Raw genomic sequence first — 16,328 nt, 5'->3', positions numbered from 1 at the left:
AGCTTAAAAAAGAAAGATGTATTGTCACTCAGTCTGTTTACTTCCTTCTGCCGCCGCACTTAATTCAAATTTAAATGTACTTGCTGGCAAGCATATACTTATCTGTATATAACAGGTGCAGGAGAAGGAGCTGTTTTTGCAGCTTTTGCTAGTTTAAATGAGCATTTTTGGGTATTTTTTTTAGATTAGCATATTGTCTAACATTGTTTATGTCAACATCCAGCCTTTGCCTTTCATTGGTTCTGCTGATCTCATTTTAACCTGCTTGTTATAAGAGAATTATGAGAAACATCGGCAATAAGCCATAAACGAACAACGGGGAGAATGCTTCAAGAAGCCACATACGTACTCCACTCGTGGTCTAAAACTAACCCTCCCCTTGCAAGAAAAATTCAGAAAAGGTTGCACTGATAATTATCCTGGAAATATCTGACACAGGTGGACCATGTTGGGCAGCTGGTGTGGTAATGTGCCAAAAAATGAACTCGGCTGCAACGTTTTTTGGAGATATTTTGTCTTGTCGTTGCTGTATGTCACTGTATTTTCGCTGGCATCCAACTTCTGTGATGCTAGTTTGGTGAGACAGCCCTGTCTACACAGGGAGGGCCAACACTTAGGGTTACATCACGATCTGACACATACACAGTTTCACTCACAACCGATCGTGAAGTGTTGCTGGGTGTAATCAAGTGTTATGGACTCAACTCAAGTGACGCAAAGTTAAATTCTGTAGCAGGTGTCGACAGGAAGGCCTTGGATCATCAGCGTCAGAATGTCAGTGCGCTAAAAACCGTGTGCTACTTTAAAACCGTTTAGAACATCTTGATGGCTGCGGCCTGTGTGAATCAACACAGAAATCCAGGCTTTATTCAGCTGTGAAACGCTCACATGTCATGTTATTGAGTTCCACCGAATGGCTGCAGCTCCTTCGCACAAAATGCGAAAAACTGAAAAGATGTTGGATAATTTATGTTAATGATTTGATGCCGCGAACTGCTGAATATACCTTGTTAAACTTTAATCCTGCTCCGAGCATCAAAGGCGTAGGTAGCCCGTATGGATGTGTGCTGCGTAAGAGAAGGGAGAAGAGAAGGTGAATATTAAACTGATACAGGTTTAATGGCGTAATTGGATGTCAGTTAAGAAAGACCTTTAGAGAAGGGAAAATAAATATTGAAGATTTATGACTACCATTTCTACTTCCATGCTTTCCTTTGTAGTTCCTGATATCCACAAACATAGCAAAGCTGTGCTGTCATTTCGAGGGAAGGCCAGTTTGTGTTGCTGAGGATCAGTGGGTGTCTTCTGCCAGTTGATAATACATTATAGCAGCTATATAAGGGCCACTTGGAGAAATCACTTCAAAGAAGCAACCGAGATAGCGGCTGCCCAATCAGATCTCACTTTAGTGGGATAATGGCATTCAGTTCCCCAGAGGCAGAGAGGAGGATGTGTCATAAATTATGAATTTCCCCCAGAACAGATATGGATGGCAGTGTCATGCAATAATTGGCACAGCACTTTAGCTGGGAGTTAAAGCTGGCTGGTGGCTGAGTGATGTACGCTGCAGGCTACTGCCTCAAAAACATGTTGACATGATTCGCAAAGTCAGCGCGGCACAAAGCGTTGCCCTCAATTATTGCGTCGACCCGTGGTTGTATGATCGGGCAACCTCATACCCTGGCCTGTGGGGCAGCAGGATGGGGAGTCAGGCTGGGGGTTCAAGGTCAGAGGAGCTGTCTGTGAAGGCTAAAGCTGTAGTGGAAAATACTGTCACATAAACATTATTATAAAAGTAAAAAACTGGCAGCTTGTGTAGTATATATCTATGCACTAACAATTCCTTTAGGATAAAGGTGGATTTTTGATTTCATACCTGAACATTTGCTAAATATATCTTTATAAAGTTGAAAGTGTTGAAATTCTGAAGTGTTGTGCCGCCCTTTGTCGATGAAGGAAACTTTGCGGACAAGAGCGTCCACGTGCCGACTCACTTGCAAAACAGGCCAGTTTCTTCTTTTGTGATTAAAAATGTGACCAAGTTCGTCTTCAATCTCAAAACCCTGATCCCCCAACTACAAGGGAGAGGTGGTTCTAACCAAAGATTGTTAGAACAAAGTTATGCTAGTCGGCGGACATCGGCAGTTGGTGTCCAAATTCAAGCAGTGTAGGAGTAAGAACAAAACTAACGCTGCCTGTAGGTGGTTGTAGCAAGAGATCCTGGATACATGCTTACACATATTGTCTCGACTTCTTAACCACTTCGTAATCCCTTTTGGGGTCACGGGGAGGGTACACAATCTGCGAAGGCAGGTCCACCACTGGATGAGGTGCCATTTCATCGCAGTGCCCTATATAAGCATTTGGTACCTTGCTCAAGGGTACCTTGGCAGTGCTCAAAAGGTGTCCAGCACCTTCCCCTACTACCAGAACACCTTCCATGTTTTGTCTGCACTAGGGCTCGAACCGGGAATCCTCCGCTTCTTAGTTCTCCACAGACTAAGCTACCGCCGCCCTCACGTGTATCTGTAAAAGTGATAAGTCATTAATTAAAAGTGCTCCCATCAAATTAAAATCCCAATGCAATGTATGTATTCAGATTTGGACTTCTTCCTTTCTTTTCAGGTGAACGAGTCAGCTGTGAGGTGGTGAACGGCTTCTTTCTTGCGGCTTTCATCCGTAGGAGGAGGGGAAAATACTTGGGAGTGTTTGTTACCTGCAGGAGGAATTCAAGGTCAGGACACAGTGTACTCACACACAAAGCTGCTCAGGCGCACTCACCTTTGGAAAAAAGAAATCACCTCAGCAGATAGAAGGAGCGGCTTCTCCCCTGCTCGCTCTGGTTCTATTAAAACAGAGTCAACTTTTCTATGGGTGTTGAATACGAAAAAAACCTAGTAACGCGATATTTATACGACACTAATTGTTTTACTGCATGTTAATGCTGATTGTTTTTGGGTTACTTTCCATCTCATCGAGATTGGATCATACATCTGTATGTTGAGTACAATTATTTTGGGGATTTGCTCACACGTCTCACATGTCTCAACGCTTTCACACTTCTGTTCTACTTCTCCTCGAGGGGTCGCATCGTTACTCAGCGAAACCCTTTCGAACGAATAAGTCACCATAGCAGTGCCCCAGAACATCTTAGACACATAAAAGCAACACCTCCCTTTGTAGGTACGCAGATGGGCAACCATAAATTAGGCTCTAGCCTCACAAACGTCGGTTTTGAAAAACGTTAAATCAATCATTGCTCCGTAAAACGAGCTGAGTCAGGTGTGGCTCCCATTAACTCCCACGTTTAATTCAGCGCAGAGGGGAAAAAAAATGTAACATGTCGTTTCGCCACCGTAATTTTTTTATACACATATAGTGTAAAGTCTCTTTTTTAACAAGTGTTTGAATACGGGGGAATTCTGAGCTAAATGATCACTTTATTGTGTGTGGGTGGGGGTGGCGGGGGCTATTGTAATTGTGTGAATTTTCATAAGATTCCGTCAAACGGTGTGGAAGAACATCAAGTTTAAACAGTGGCAGCACGCTGACGGCTAATGAGCTACGCAGACCTGTCAGCCATCTTTTAAAATGTCTAAGAGAGGCTTATACCTAAAAAGGTTGTATTTTTTAATGTTTGTAGGAGATTCTCAGGCAGAGTAATGGGGATTTATTCAGCAAAGTATTCAAGCATTTTGCCTGGTTAATAAGAAGAGACAAAAAAGTTTCTAAACTAACTACTACTTTGAAATGTGTCTTCCCATCTTTGGATTTTGCATTGTTGCATTGTTAATTAAAAATAAAAAAAAATGCTGCTTATTCTTTCATTTCATGTTGCTACAATACAAAGCAGCGAGTTTTTGATAGTTTAAAAAAAAGCGATTAATCGCAATTGAAAATATGAACCCTTGGAAAGCAAAAATCAGGAATTGCATGATTCAATTCCGACGATCAAGACTGTGGGTCCGATGATGCTTTTTGAGACGCTCCCGCCATTGTTACGTATTTCACAGGTCCTACGTCTTCTATCCTAATTGGGCCCTTCTTTACATCCACTTTAGATCCACCTCTTTTATTTAACTAAAAATCACTACTCAAGACTGCAAGACTTTTGATACGTCCATGATTTTTCTTTTTCTTTCCAAGGCCAGGAGTGCTCCAAACATGGAGCAGAATTCTCCGTTTAATTGCTTCCCCACAGATTGCTGCCTGCTAAAAAAACCAGGTTAATTGCATAGGACACGAGAGCCACATGTGCCCTTCATTCATGGATGCTACAGTCGTTTAGTATGCATATTTCAGTCTTAAAAATAACAAAATGCTTTGGAGAAAGCTCTTTGTAAGAGCTTATACTGTAGCAAAACTACCACGGTTACAAAGAGGCTGAGGCACCTCTGCAGCACATCTGGTTGTCTTTCCAAACTACTGCTAAATGTACTGACAAATAACCAAATAATCTTCAGATTTAGCAGGATACTTTCACAGAGACTCCTTTGTGTGGTTTATCATTTCTGTTTGAAATGAGGCCTGTGAAACCACCAAACCTTCGTGAAATTGACAGTACAACATTACATTTTGTGCCCTTATTTTCGTGTTGTATCAGAATTGTGCCTGCGTGCGTGGCCACTCAGGCGCCATCATCACCAAAATCTTCACATTCTCATCTGGGAACGGCATTGCAGTCCCTGAAAACTAGAGCGACTATTCATTTGAGCCTGAAAGTTGCCGATTGGGCTGCATGCAGAATCTGGCTAATTTTGCATAAACTGATTGATGCTGGGACACAATGAATTTCTAGAGGGGCTGTTTAGTCTCTCTCCATCCCTCCACCCCATTTCCCTTCTTGCTTGCTCTTTCATTAATCCTTCCTGTATTCTTGTCTCATTAGTTTCCCCACTTTAGTGCTGTTGTCTATTTGTATTTTCAGCATCTGTGATTCTTCCTTTTCTGCCCCTTTAACCCCCCCCCCCCCCCCCCCCCCCCCCCCCCCCCATGCTTTTCTTCACCCTGCCCATACTCCTCCAACTGATTTTCTTCATTATTTCTCATCGAAAAAGAACTGTTCCTTTGGCTGTGGATGAGTTTTCCTCATCCTCATCCTCAGCCCCCAAAGACATTTCCCTTAGGATTGATTCCTGGTGCAGAGTCCTTGTAGAATATTCCACCGTGATGAGAGTGGCTGTGGATAATAATACCTTGTTTCCACTTGATGTAGAATCTCAGGGCGGTGTGAAGGACAAGCAGGGGCAGCAGAACACAGACAGATGGTAGATTATATTCATCAAACACATAGGAACGGAGCACATTCAATCCTGGCAGGAATTGACATGGGTTTACTTTCATTCCTAGCCGATCTCTGCATTCTACAGATTGTTTGACGCACTTTTTGCTTGATATTCATGCCTGTCAGAAACCTGAGGTGATCAGAATTCAACGAATAATAAACCACGATATTCACCTCTGTAATGACTCACATTTAGAAATGACAACACGGAACGGTTGCCTTGAGTTAAATGGGCTTTGGGACAACAACAAAAGATACTTCGGAGAAACGGAGGGTGCACAAAGTGTCAGTAAAAATGGTTGAAATTAAAAATCCATGTGTTTGGCCTTTCTGTGTCACCTGTGCTCCTACCTGTTTGTTCTCCTGCTTACAAGGGCTCCTTTAAATTGTAATATAATTGGCGACCTGTATTGACCATGAGAGCTTCAACAAAACAGCTTTCACCTTTTCTGACATGCGTGGCGTCCCACCAACGCAGATTGCCCTGCATGCCCACATCAAGAAAACAGAGCTAGAAAAGGTTTAATGGTTAATATCACAACCATGTTTACGGTGTTTTCAGTGCCCCCATCTCAGGCTCCTGTTTTCTAAAAATGTCCTGATTGTACTATTCAAATACCAATGCTCTAACCATGTTAATGGTAATAATAAAAAAATCACCTGCAATTATAATTCAGTAATTATTTATGGAATCTCATTTCATACATGATTATTCCCTACGTACAAGGGCAAACACAGATTGATTTGTTTTCCACAATGGCCGTCCTATAATAAACGTCCTACTCTGGCAGTCTGTTTTATATTATGGTTTTACTAATACTGATGCAATTTCCACATGTTGCTGCTCAACAGGTGAGATAAAGTCCCCGAGGACGAGTTGAGCTATGTCGTAACAAGCTGCAGTTCAGTGATTAAAGAGCTCTCGGAATGTTTGTTTCCATTTTTTTCCCACTCTGAAGTCCAACTTTGTCCTTTCACATTTCACCGCCACCTTTTAATCGGAGCTAGATGAAAAGTCTGTCTGCCACAGCAAATGTGATGGATATTGACGGCCTTTAATGTTGGCTGTCTGCGGCTGCTTGGAAGAATTTTGTTGCTGTGGCAGTCATTGAAGGTGCTTTGTTGTTCGAGGCTTCGCAGCTTTTAATATATGTATACAGGGTCTCACTTGAAAAGTTGCTTATGTTGGGTCGTTTTGCAAAGATGTACAGTTGTGTGTTTCTCAGAGGACACAAGTATATCATTTGGCCCCAGACTCCATTTACTTCTAAGCATCCAATCAAAAACTGTCAAAACTGTTGATTAACGTCCCCTTGTGCCAATACTATCCCTGATTCTTCTTCTATCTACATTTTAAATGGCTGAAGTACTAAAATAATAGAGAACAAAAAGCTCATCTTTGTTTTGTTTGCGTTTTATATTGTAGTTTTAGGTTCACGTCACATGACTTAGTGTCAGCGGAATAATTCAGATGTCAGATTCTGCTGCACAAGAGATACAAAAGGGTTCAGGAAGCCGTTTACGTTCAGAAAGACTGAACATTTGCCCAACAAATTCAGTTTAAAGAGATGGTCAAACAAAGTTTGCTCGAGCTCGTCAGTCAGTCATTCGGAATTTTCCCTGTGAAAAACACGGATGAAACCGAAGCAGAGCATCTTCTGTGCAGCATCTTTGATCAGAACGCGTCTGAATGGCGTGTTCTCTGAATAACTCCTTCTCCCACAGCAGCTGTTTATGAACTCGACCCAAAACTGTCACTCTGGCTGATGAACAAGAGCGCAAACAATAGTGACGGAGTTTTGAGAGAAGATCGTATCGGGAACCGTTCTGTGGTCCTTGTCCCCCCCCCCCCGAGTAGCCTCGCCATTACATCCATTTTGGAACCACGAGGACGTCTGCTGTTGTGAAGATTGTTTTTCATGCTCCATCATTACATTCAAAGTGGTTGTGAGTGCTTTGACAGTTTCTGGGGTTTAGAAAAATGCTGCTATAGGGAAATTCTTTAATTTGCATTGCAGCATGGGACCCTTTTTTGCGAGAGCACGGATGGCAATAGAGAGAATGAGATGCAGTGGAGATCTCGGGGGAATTCAGTTTGTTTTCTTTGCTGGCTAAAACTACCCAGGTGGCACTGAGGAAGACTGGGATTGTAGCTTGTTTCTTCATTTTTTTGTTCATTTATTTTTCTAATGTGAAGGATTGCAACAACTCCAAACGTTCACGCCAACACGATTTTCTACCCTTTCAGCATCCAAGGTGTTAGGTCAGAAATACAATTAGACAAAAATCAATGGAGAACTTAACATTAAATCTAACCAGACTCCTAACTAATGGAAAAGCTTGTAGATGGTTTCACCCAGAGCCTCAGCAGTGGTGCTATTGATGAGAAAGGAAACAGGTAAATTAATGTGGTTTCTGAGGGCTCAACTGAAGCCAGACAGACGTCCAGACTAGGGCAAAGAGATATTTGCTCAGCACACCAGCGCGAGCAGAGGGAGACAATTACTAGTTTATAATAACTCTTTGCATGTCATTGGCCGAAGGAAACTGAACTTAAAAGGCCTCAAACACGGCACCCAAATATGAACAGTAATTAATTTTTACTGAGCTACATTACTAAATTCCACGTTAGGAATTGCAAAAGTGGTTCTCTTTGGACCAACTGCTTGGATGTCACCTCACTCTGCCAACTTGCAGCTATCAAATTCACAGCTTGAAAACTCATTAATTTTCAGGCATGGGAGGGGGGGGGTGAAGTTACGTATGTATGAGGAAGGATGAGATGGACAAGAGAGCGTCAAAAAGGAAGAATTACACATCAAATTTATGAGCAACAGCTATGATCCGACATCAATCTTTGCCAGACAAGAGTGCAGCCCGCCAACATTTGCAATGCTGAGATTTTTTCACACGTTACACATTGCAAGAGGGCATTGAGTCCACACACATACAATTTTAGAAGGTTCAGTGCTAATGATATCAGTGACTCATTGATGTATTTCAATCTAAAACTGGTGGTCAATTAGAATTATGAAAGTAAGACACACCATTAAAATCCTTTGATATGTAAATCTGCCCCCATTTAACAAAATCTTTCATTAGTTAAGAGGTATTTATTTTGCTCTTTTGCACTAATTGTGTTTCTCTTTAAGCTAACACTGTTTTTGGGACTTCTTGAATTCGACATGTCAAATATGTAATCTTTTTGCTTCGTTTTCTTTGTGTAAGTTGAGCACCATCATTCACAAGTCTGGGCATACGAGGATCCTGCGTGACATCAAACTGTTCCACCAAAACAGCTTGGTGGGAGTTAGCGCTGTGATAACTACTGAGAAGAATTCCCTTTATTTTATTTTCCCTTAACTCCCCTCTCAGAGTCCCAGTTGGTTTAATTCCAGAGATGTTGCTATCATCAAACAGACTGATACTTGAAAAACTCCCTGGGTTTAACGCCTCGCTAATTTTCAACAGCAATAATCGTAATAAAACCAATGCTCAACGCAAACTCCGTGGCTGTTAACCTCGTAGCCCCCAGAAGCCCTTTTTCCGTTGAGGTGTCATCATTATAATGTGCTCGTGTGTTTCATAACACATGAATCCCTGATCAGGTCAGGTCAGGTGTCAGGTGTCAGGTGAGAGAGGAGCGGATAATGGAGATTGTCAGCATTCAGAATTCCACTAATCCCCTTGGATTCACACAGATGCCTTTGAGACACAGGCTGAAATACTGTGTGAAATAAACCACTCGCGTCTAGGCCTCCTTCACGATGTGATGAAAGTCCCGACTCTTCCCACGTGGCGATGCAGCTCCTGCTCTCCGTTGGCAGGTTGCAGAACGCTACAGCTTGAAATAACGTCTCTCTTTCTTCTCTGACAGCTACAGTAAAAGCCTCAATCCACAATCATCATGCCCTGGAGTAACCATACAGCATTCTAGAGGCTCACTTCAGCTATTACACAAATGATATTGACTTTACGTGCTGACAAAACGTCAGTCCTCCAGTGGCTTCGTATTTTTAAATGATGCCCATCAGGAGAAACGGTAATAACTGTAATGATCTCAGCTACGCTGATGATGCTGCTGTGTGCAATTCAGACGAAGCTAAACACTGGCACACACGGCAGGCGATGTGATTGCAGCGTCTAACGACGTCAACAAGGATGAAAGCGAGCGCACCGCGCGGTTCAGCTGTTCACTTTAGATGGATTCATCTCCGACTGGCCACAGAGTGATGAAAAACACAAATATCACTAACCAGCAAGACGCTTCTAATCAATCAGAGCAAAAGATTTAATGACAAGTTCTTTTTATAGATTGTGACGGCAATCATAGTATGCTGATCAAACGAGCTATTGATACAATCTGTGTAATTAATATTTGATTCAGATTTGCTGTATGTATGATGGGAGCATCGTATAGAACCCTTCAATCACGTCTCGCCATCTTTCTGCTGTTTAGGTCTGTTTTTTTCTTTTCTTTTTGCAGCACACAGCAAACACAATCCAGCTTGCTATCAATAAATCTCAGGGTTTCATCAGATGGGAACAAAAGCAATTCAGGCTCCTTCTGCTGACGGACAGCTTTGGTGTAGATGACGAGCGCCTCGCCATTACATTTAGAAATGGCAGGGTATTAGACTGCCAGAAGGAGTATTTAGTAATTCAGTTTGGCTTATAAACCCACCAGAGATGGTGTGATTTTTACACAAAATGTTCATCTATTAATAGAAATCTTAATTACTCAAATAATAAGAAACAGCAAGTTCATTCTACTCATAAATAGCTTTGTTTTCTCACCTAAAACATGAAGATTATTTCACTATTGTAGATTATGAAAATATTTGACAAATACTGTAGTTAAATAAAAGCGTGTTATAATTTGTAAAAAAAATAAATAAATAGCTGATTTAAGAATGTATATCGTTCCATCTATCCCTCTTCTACTGCTTTAACGGGATCACTATCCGGGCTGCCTTTGGGGGGGAGGCAGGATTTCAAAAATCTCAAACACACATTGGAGGACAATCTACTCTATAAATGCACATTTTGACATTTGTCAAAGCCATAGGATCACTACAGTTTTCTTTGTCAAGTAGGAATGAGGGAGGAGGGAGGGAGCAGATGGTTTAGGTGTTCCCTGAAGCACCCATGCAATCATATATTATTACGGTGAGGGTTCTTAGCATGCTCTTGTTTTTCTGTATTGTGCAAAAAACACAAAACCGAAACACTTGCAGATGAGGAGATTTGACTTTGAAATGGTTTATTGTTTAATTCACACCTACGCTAATGTCATTAGTTCCATTTAGATGGCATCTGTCCACCATCTGTAGTTACAATGGAACAAACTAAAGCAGGAGCAATAGATAAAATAATACTCAAATTCTTTTTTATCTACAATTGTCTTTTGAACCTAAATATAACACAACAAAGCCATTAGTATCATTGTAACAGAAGCTTTTTTTTTTTTTTTTTTTAAACAAATCTGCTGAAAGGCATCGTGAATTGGGCTCTGAAGTTGCTGGATTACCGCAAACTAACTTGCAGAATCATTCATCATCCAGCCCAGACTCAGAATGAGAAAGAACCCAATTTAATTAGGTGCAGATTTTGCCATCAATGGTCTTTGAGTTCATACACCTTCTATATGGACCAACTCCAGGGTCTCAATGTTAATAATTATCTGTCTCAATGACAAATTAATTGGCTTTTTGCAAGTGATTAAAGAGCAGGCAAGTGATGCAGTGTGCAAACAGATGCATGATTCAAGCATGAATGAGAGTCAAGTGTCTCTTAATAGGGTTTTTCACATCTCCGGTGTTTTCTAATAGAACATCATTATACACACGGTTGTATTCAGGAGGAATGGAGGAAAAAGGAGAGGAAGAGGATTTTTTTTAAAAAGGATAGCTTTTTTTGTTATTATTATTATTCATTCTGTCGAGAATAACCTTTTAAAATGTCATCTTTGTCATGAAGGACTGACCCGGTACTGGAGTATCACCTCCACCTACAAACATAATCTGACCTTCAGCTGCAAAGGTTGGAGTTACATCAAAGAACTATCTGTTAAGAAGTTTCAACTAAAGGAGAAAAAATAAAGTGCAGAAAAGCTATCACTGTCTAAAGTTGAAACCGCAGGTGGTGATTCAGTAGAAACGGTGTGAAACCACAGCAGTCACTTGATCTCTTGCAGGATGAAACAGTTTAGATGGCTGTGTGATGGCAGAGAATAAGATACCATATTAAGCTTTATTTTTCGCAGCTTGTTTAGAGAAATACATAAGCGCATTGGAACATGACAGGAGATAAACTCGAGCTTCAGGCGAGTCCTCTTAATCCTGTCTCCTCAAATATATTTTACATCAACAAAGAGTTTCCGAATTTAAAACATGTTATCACCCCAGCGTATACATTAAGCCTCCTCTTGCCTTGTCTGCTTGTCATGAGCTAAAATATTCAGGGGGTTTTTCATCACTAAACAGCTCAATTTGCACAGTCACTGCCTGTATATATCATCATATATCTTGCATGCAAATAGAACTATAAATACACCAACTCATCTCTCAGACGTATCGTTATGGTTTATAGCACCTGCTGCAAAACACCCAGCATTCACATTGTTGCGGTACCAGTGGTACCAGTACAGACGAAAGGCAAATATGTTTCACATCCTCATCATTTAGGGGTAAAATATAATAACTTTAATCTAAAAGAAGTAGCAAGATATTGAGAAACATGAACTAAATGCTAGCAAACAGAATAGAAACAAAACTTTTAACTGAAGTAAACTGCTTTGAATGAAACTGACATGGTTTAACTTTATGTTATACAATATTATGTAGAATAATGGCCCCATCACAGTGATTTCACTTTGCAATAGATGAATGGCAGCTGCAGTTAATCCGTCACGAGGATGGAATCAAGTCTTTCTCTTACCTGTCTGAGTCAGAACTGTCACAAATGTCCCATCCAACAACCATTTTTCAATTTCTTTTTCCGATTTTCTGGCAGGTAATAGCTTTTTTTTTTGCTAAAGATGATAACATTAAATGGCCCATCCGAGTTCTAATGTTGCTATTTTTACCATCTTTCAATCAACTCATCTTAACATTGTGCAGCAAAGTCCTGAGTGTAGTGACACTGGAAACAGCATTTCGGTATAATAAAGTGTTGTCTGGCATTTAAAATGGGTGATATCAGTTTTCAAACAGAGTTTTGTTCACATATAGATCAAATCTGTCATATTTCACTTGAGGTTGTTCCCAAACAGTGTCAACGGTACCGCAGAGCTAAAGATAGAGTCACTGGGTGAGGTTTACTGCCCCTACAAGCAGACTCGATACAGGCAGAACCAAAAACCAGGAAAGGAAGGGCTGTATAACGCTGCCAAACCTAATGCAAATATAGATAAAATAATAGAAATTCAGTAGGAGCTGACAGAAACAGATGTACAATCATGAAAAGTGTGTCAAGCCTGACCCAGGAGAGGGACAGTTTGGACAGATTCGATCATTATTAAAATAGTTGTAATTTAAATAGATTATTCTAAACTTGTGTGCTTATTTTTTATTAAACCAGAGTGTAAACAAAGGGAGCACCCAAGAACGAGAAGCTAAGTTTGTTTAATATTGCAAGGGGAGCAAGAGCGAGAGTTTGAAGATTAACCACAGGATGCCCTCACAGAGCAGCTTGTGGAGCTATGAGAGGGACCAACTGTGCAATGTTTTTCTTCCAAAAGGTCTTTTTACACAAAGACTTACACTGCTGCTGTGAAGGCATCAATGATTAGCATTCAGAAAGGCAGCCCAGATAAAAACCATCCAGCACTTGGATGAGGATAGAGCCAGAGCAGGACAGCAGGATGCCCTTCGACACCAAATCTTTAAAAAACCTCCAATTACGTGCAGTAATTCGTCAAGAGAAATAATTTCATAGTAGTGCCGCGATGACAGCTCAGTTGGCAGGGAGACATTAAATGTGATTTAGAAAGAGAGCACACTGTCTCTCCGATGATTTTCATCCACATTGTAGCAATAATAAGGTGGTGTCTTCCAAAAGGATACACTGAAAGTTGTGAAAGACAAGACAAAGTCAAATGGAAGAGCAGGTATTTAAGCTAGGCTTTCACTCATGAATTGTTACCCAATGACTAACAGGACTGTGTGTCAGTCTGTCAAAGTTCTGATGAGATAAGTAGTGCCTCAGATCAAGTGATTTACATGTCACAGTCAGTCAACCCCATGGGTGTTGCTGCTGAGCTTGGTCAGCGCTGGCTCAGTGTCTCCTGCAGTCCTCTTGTTTATGGATGTGAAGGAGTCCTGCGGTAAGAAAGAGAGAACTAAGCCTGGTCTTATGGCACTGATTAATGCATTTGCATGTTTGATGCTTGAGTCTGTTCCTCTCTTCATTCTGTCCATCCTGTCTCCTGACCACCAGCAGGAGGGTCCCCACATATGGGCCACTTCCTGCTCAAGGTTTCTACCTTTTAAAATAGAGCTTTCACCTTTTCCCCTTCTTATTATTCAGTATATATGAAAAGAATAAAACCCAAGACTGGAAAATGGCAAGTCTGGTAAAACTATGGTTTAGGAAGGGATCCAAGGAAGATCTATCATACTGAGCGGACGTGTCTCCTAGGGCAGATTGATCCACAGCCCCAGGGTTGGCCTTTCTGTTTAATGACAGCTTTAATTTTAAACCCCGTCAAATTCCCTTCTGTAATTTTGCACACATAGTTTTCACCTCATTTTGAACTGATGGTGAAGTGATCGCAGGGTTTGAACACAGTGTTTAAGGGATTTCTGCCCTGTCTACCTCGATTGAGCCTGTTAAGGCTACGTAGATGACAGTCTTGATTAATTACTCTGCTTTGGGGCAAAGTGTGATACGTTAGTTAATGAACTTCCAGTAAAAGCAATTAGCAGTTGATGGCTTGTTTTTGGTGTTTGTTTGACAAGCACAAGCCCCCACAGTTTAAAGGTGACAAAAGGAGAGCTCTTCAAGGAAAAACATGCTAAACTGTGTATCAAAACTTCAAGGTGGGTAACACTCATATTCATTCCTCATCTAGGCCTTTATACTATAACAGCAGTGCTGACTCTGCATTTTTAACATCCTGAGCAGAGCACTGAAAAGTGAGGCAGTTTTTTATAATTCCCCATGCGTTTCCGATGGGTTCTGGTGCTCATCCCAACAGTTGCCAGGTGAGAATCCTACCTGGACCGTTCATCAATCCAGTGCAGGACACAGACACCATTCATCCGCTCAATCTCAATTAGGGCAAATTTAGAGATTCCAATCCAGCTAATGTACATGTTTTTGGACAAGACTTCTTTTTTCCTATCAGGTCCTTAGAGGCCAGGCTCAATTTAGAGATGGACCGCTCTGCTCTCAAAGTGCTGTTTTACTTGGGGGAACAGGTGGCTTAGCCTTTACGTCCTACTCCCCACCCCAAAGTATGAATATTAATGCAACTAGAGTAATTACTGTGGCTACAGAATCACTGATTATGCGCTATCTTAGCTATACTGTGACAAACCGAGGCTCCCAGAGCATACTGTAGGAATGTGATTTCTTCCCTCTTTGTCAGTTCTTGCTTGCAGGTCCGCCAGCCGGTCCTGCTCAAAGTTTCTTCCTGTTAAAGGGAGTTGTTTTGTTTTTTTCTTGCAACCATTGTTTCTCGTCAAAGCACATAGAGATGCGCTTGATTGTAAGAAATACTACATAAATAAAGTTGAACTGAACATATACCATGCAAAAAGGCCAGAAAGGAAGACTCCTATACTGACCATAATCTCTCACAGCAGCTGTCACTAACCAAACCTACACTGGCAGTGATTTAATTACCAGGAACATAATTATAGCTGTTTGATTTCTGGCTGAACTTTAACAGCATGATGTGCATTTACACATTTGAGTTCATCGCGAGGCAGTGTGGGAGCTGCTGTAGGTGGGTAAAGGTATAGATGGAAAACACTGCTCTGAGGCCTGGGAATCTCATTATGGAGATTGCGCTGCCAGAATCAAAGCAGAGACGAATTTGGCAGCAGCTAGCTGCCACAACTAAGAGAGGCGGGAAATCTTTGTTGCTTAGAACCTCCAGAAAAAAGAAAAATAGCAGCTTGTCAATGTAAGAGATGCTGAAACCATCCGATATGATTATTAAAATCATTTACCAAAGAAAGACAATTTGACCTCTTTAGCATGTAGTAATTATCAAGCAATCCTTTTTGTGACTGTTTTAGTCTGTTTCTCTACAGTCCCTTGGGTATCTAAACTGATCCAGACCCTTGAATCATTTGCCAACATCAGTTTGCCCGTGACAGTCTGTTTTCCGATACAAAGGAAGCCTTCATAGGAACAAATAAAGGGTATTTTTCAAACAGAAAATAACAGGACAAATAATCATCTTTCTTCCAAATGCAAATTTCCAAGTCGGGGCAGCAGCTGCTGCATCTTGTGTGTTCATTAAAATTGCTGCAGCATTTAAACGAATGTCAATTTTTCTAACTAGCGCTTCCTATTCTTGGTGGCAATTTGAACCATTTGAGTGTTTGGTGCAAACAACAGGCATCACGAAAATATGTGGTGGATGAGCTGTGCAGATTGTAAGGCCCGCCAAGGCAAACAATGTTTGTGATTTTGAGCTCTCAAACAAATCTGATTTGCTTGTGTGTCCTGGAACATCGTCACAGTTAGCAACCCCATCAAAACCACAAAGACGTGGGTAAAAAAAACAACCAGCGTTGAGTGTTCCAGGGTTAAATGGACTACCTAAACTCTGTTTGACACACAGTTAGCAGATACAGACCTTAAGCCACTTCAGCTGAAAGCTGTGCTGTTCAACAAATCCAGGTAATTTCATTGAGACTTTAAAACAGCTTTTTGTTTACCTACCTTGGCCTGCTTTCACTAGCTGTGGATCATGTAATAAAAAGCAAAAGGGGGGGAAATACTAAAAAAATAAATGCTGTTTCTGACCTGTGTTGCATACTACAATGTAATAGGAAGCTCTATGTACTCCAGTTTCCTCATACTGTTG

At 41.1% G+C, this 16,328-nt stretch overlaps 1 protein-coding gene across 2 annotated transcripts in view; it reads left to right on the top strand.

The window, feature by feature from the left end:
- The window catches only part of LOC101067531 (leucine-rich repeat and fibronectin type-III domain-containing protein 2), an 88,580-nt gene that overhangs the window by 28,545 nt on the left and 43,707 nt on the right, over positions 1-16,328 (top strand). The window contains exon 2 of one of the 2 annotated variants that reach the window (XM_029832921.1): positions 2,626-2,734. The exons of the other annotated variant lie outside the window; for it this stretch is intronic. The gene's annotated coding sequence lies outside the window, so the exon portion shown is untranslated. The remainder of the gene's footprint in view (positions 1-2,625; positions 2,735-16,328) is intronic. 2 annotated transcript variants of the gene reach the window in all.

This window comes from Takifugu rubripes, chromosome 2 (genome assembly GCF_901000725.2).
Source record: "Takifugu rubripes chromosome 2, fTakRub1.2, whole genome shotgun sequence".
In the NCBI taxonomy this organism is placed as follows: Eukaryota; Metazoa; Chordata; class Actinopteri; order Tetraodontiformes; family Tetraodontidae; genus Takifugu; species Takifugu rubripes.
Note: the sequence above shows the minus strand (reverse complement) of the source record. Positions and strands in the feature narration are given on the sequence as shown.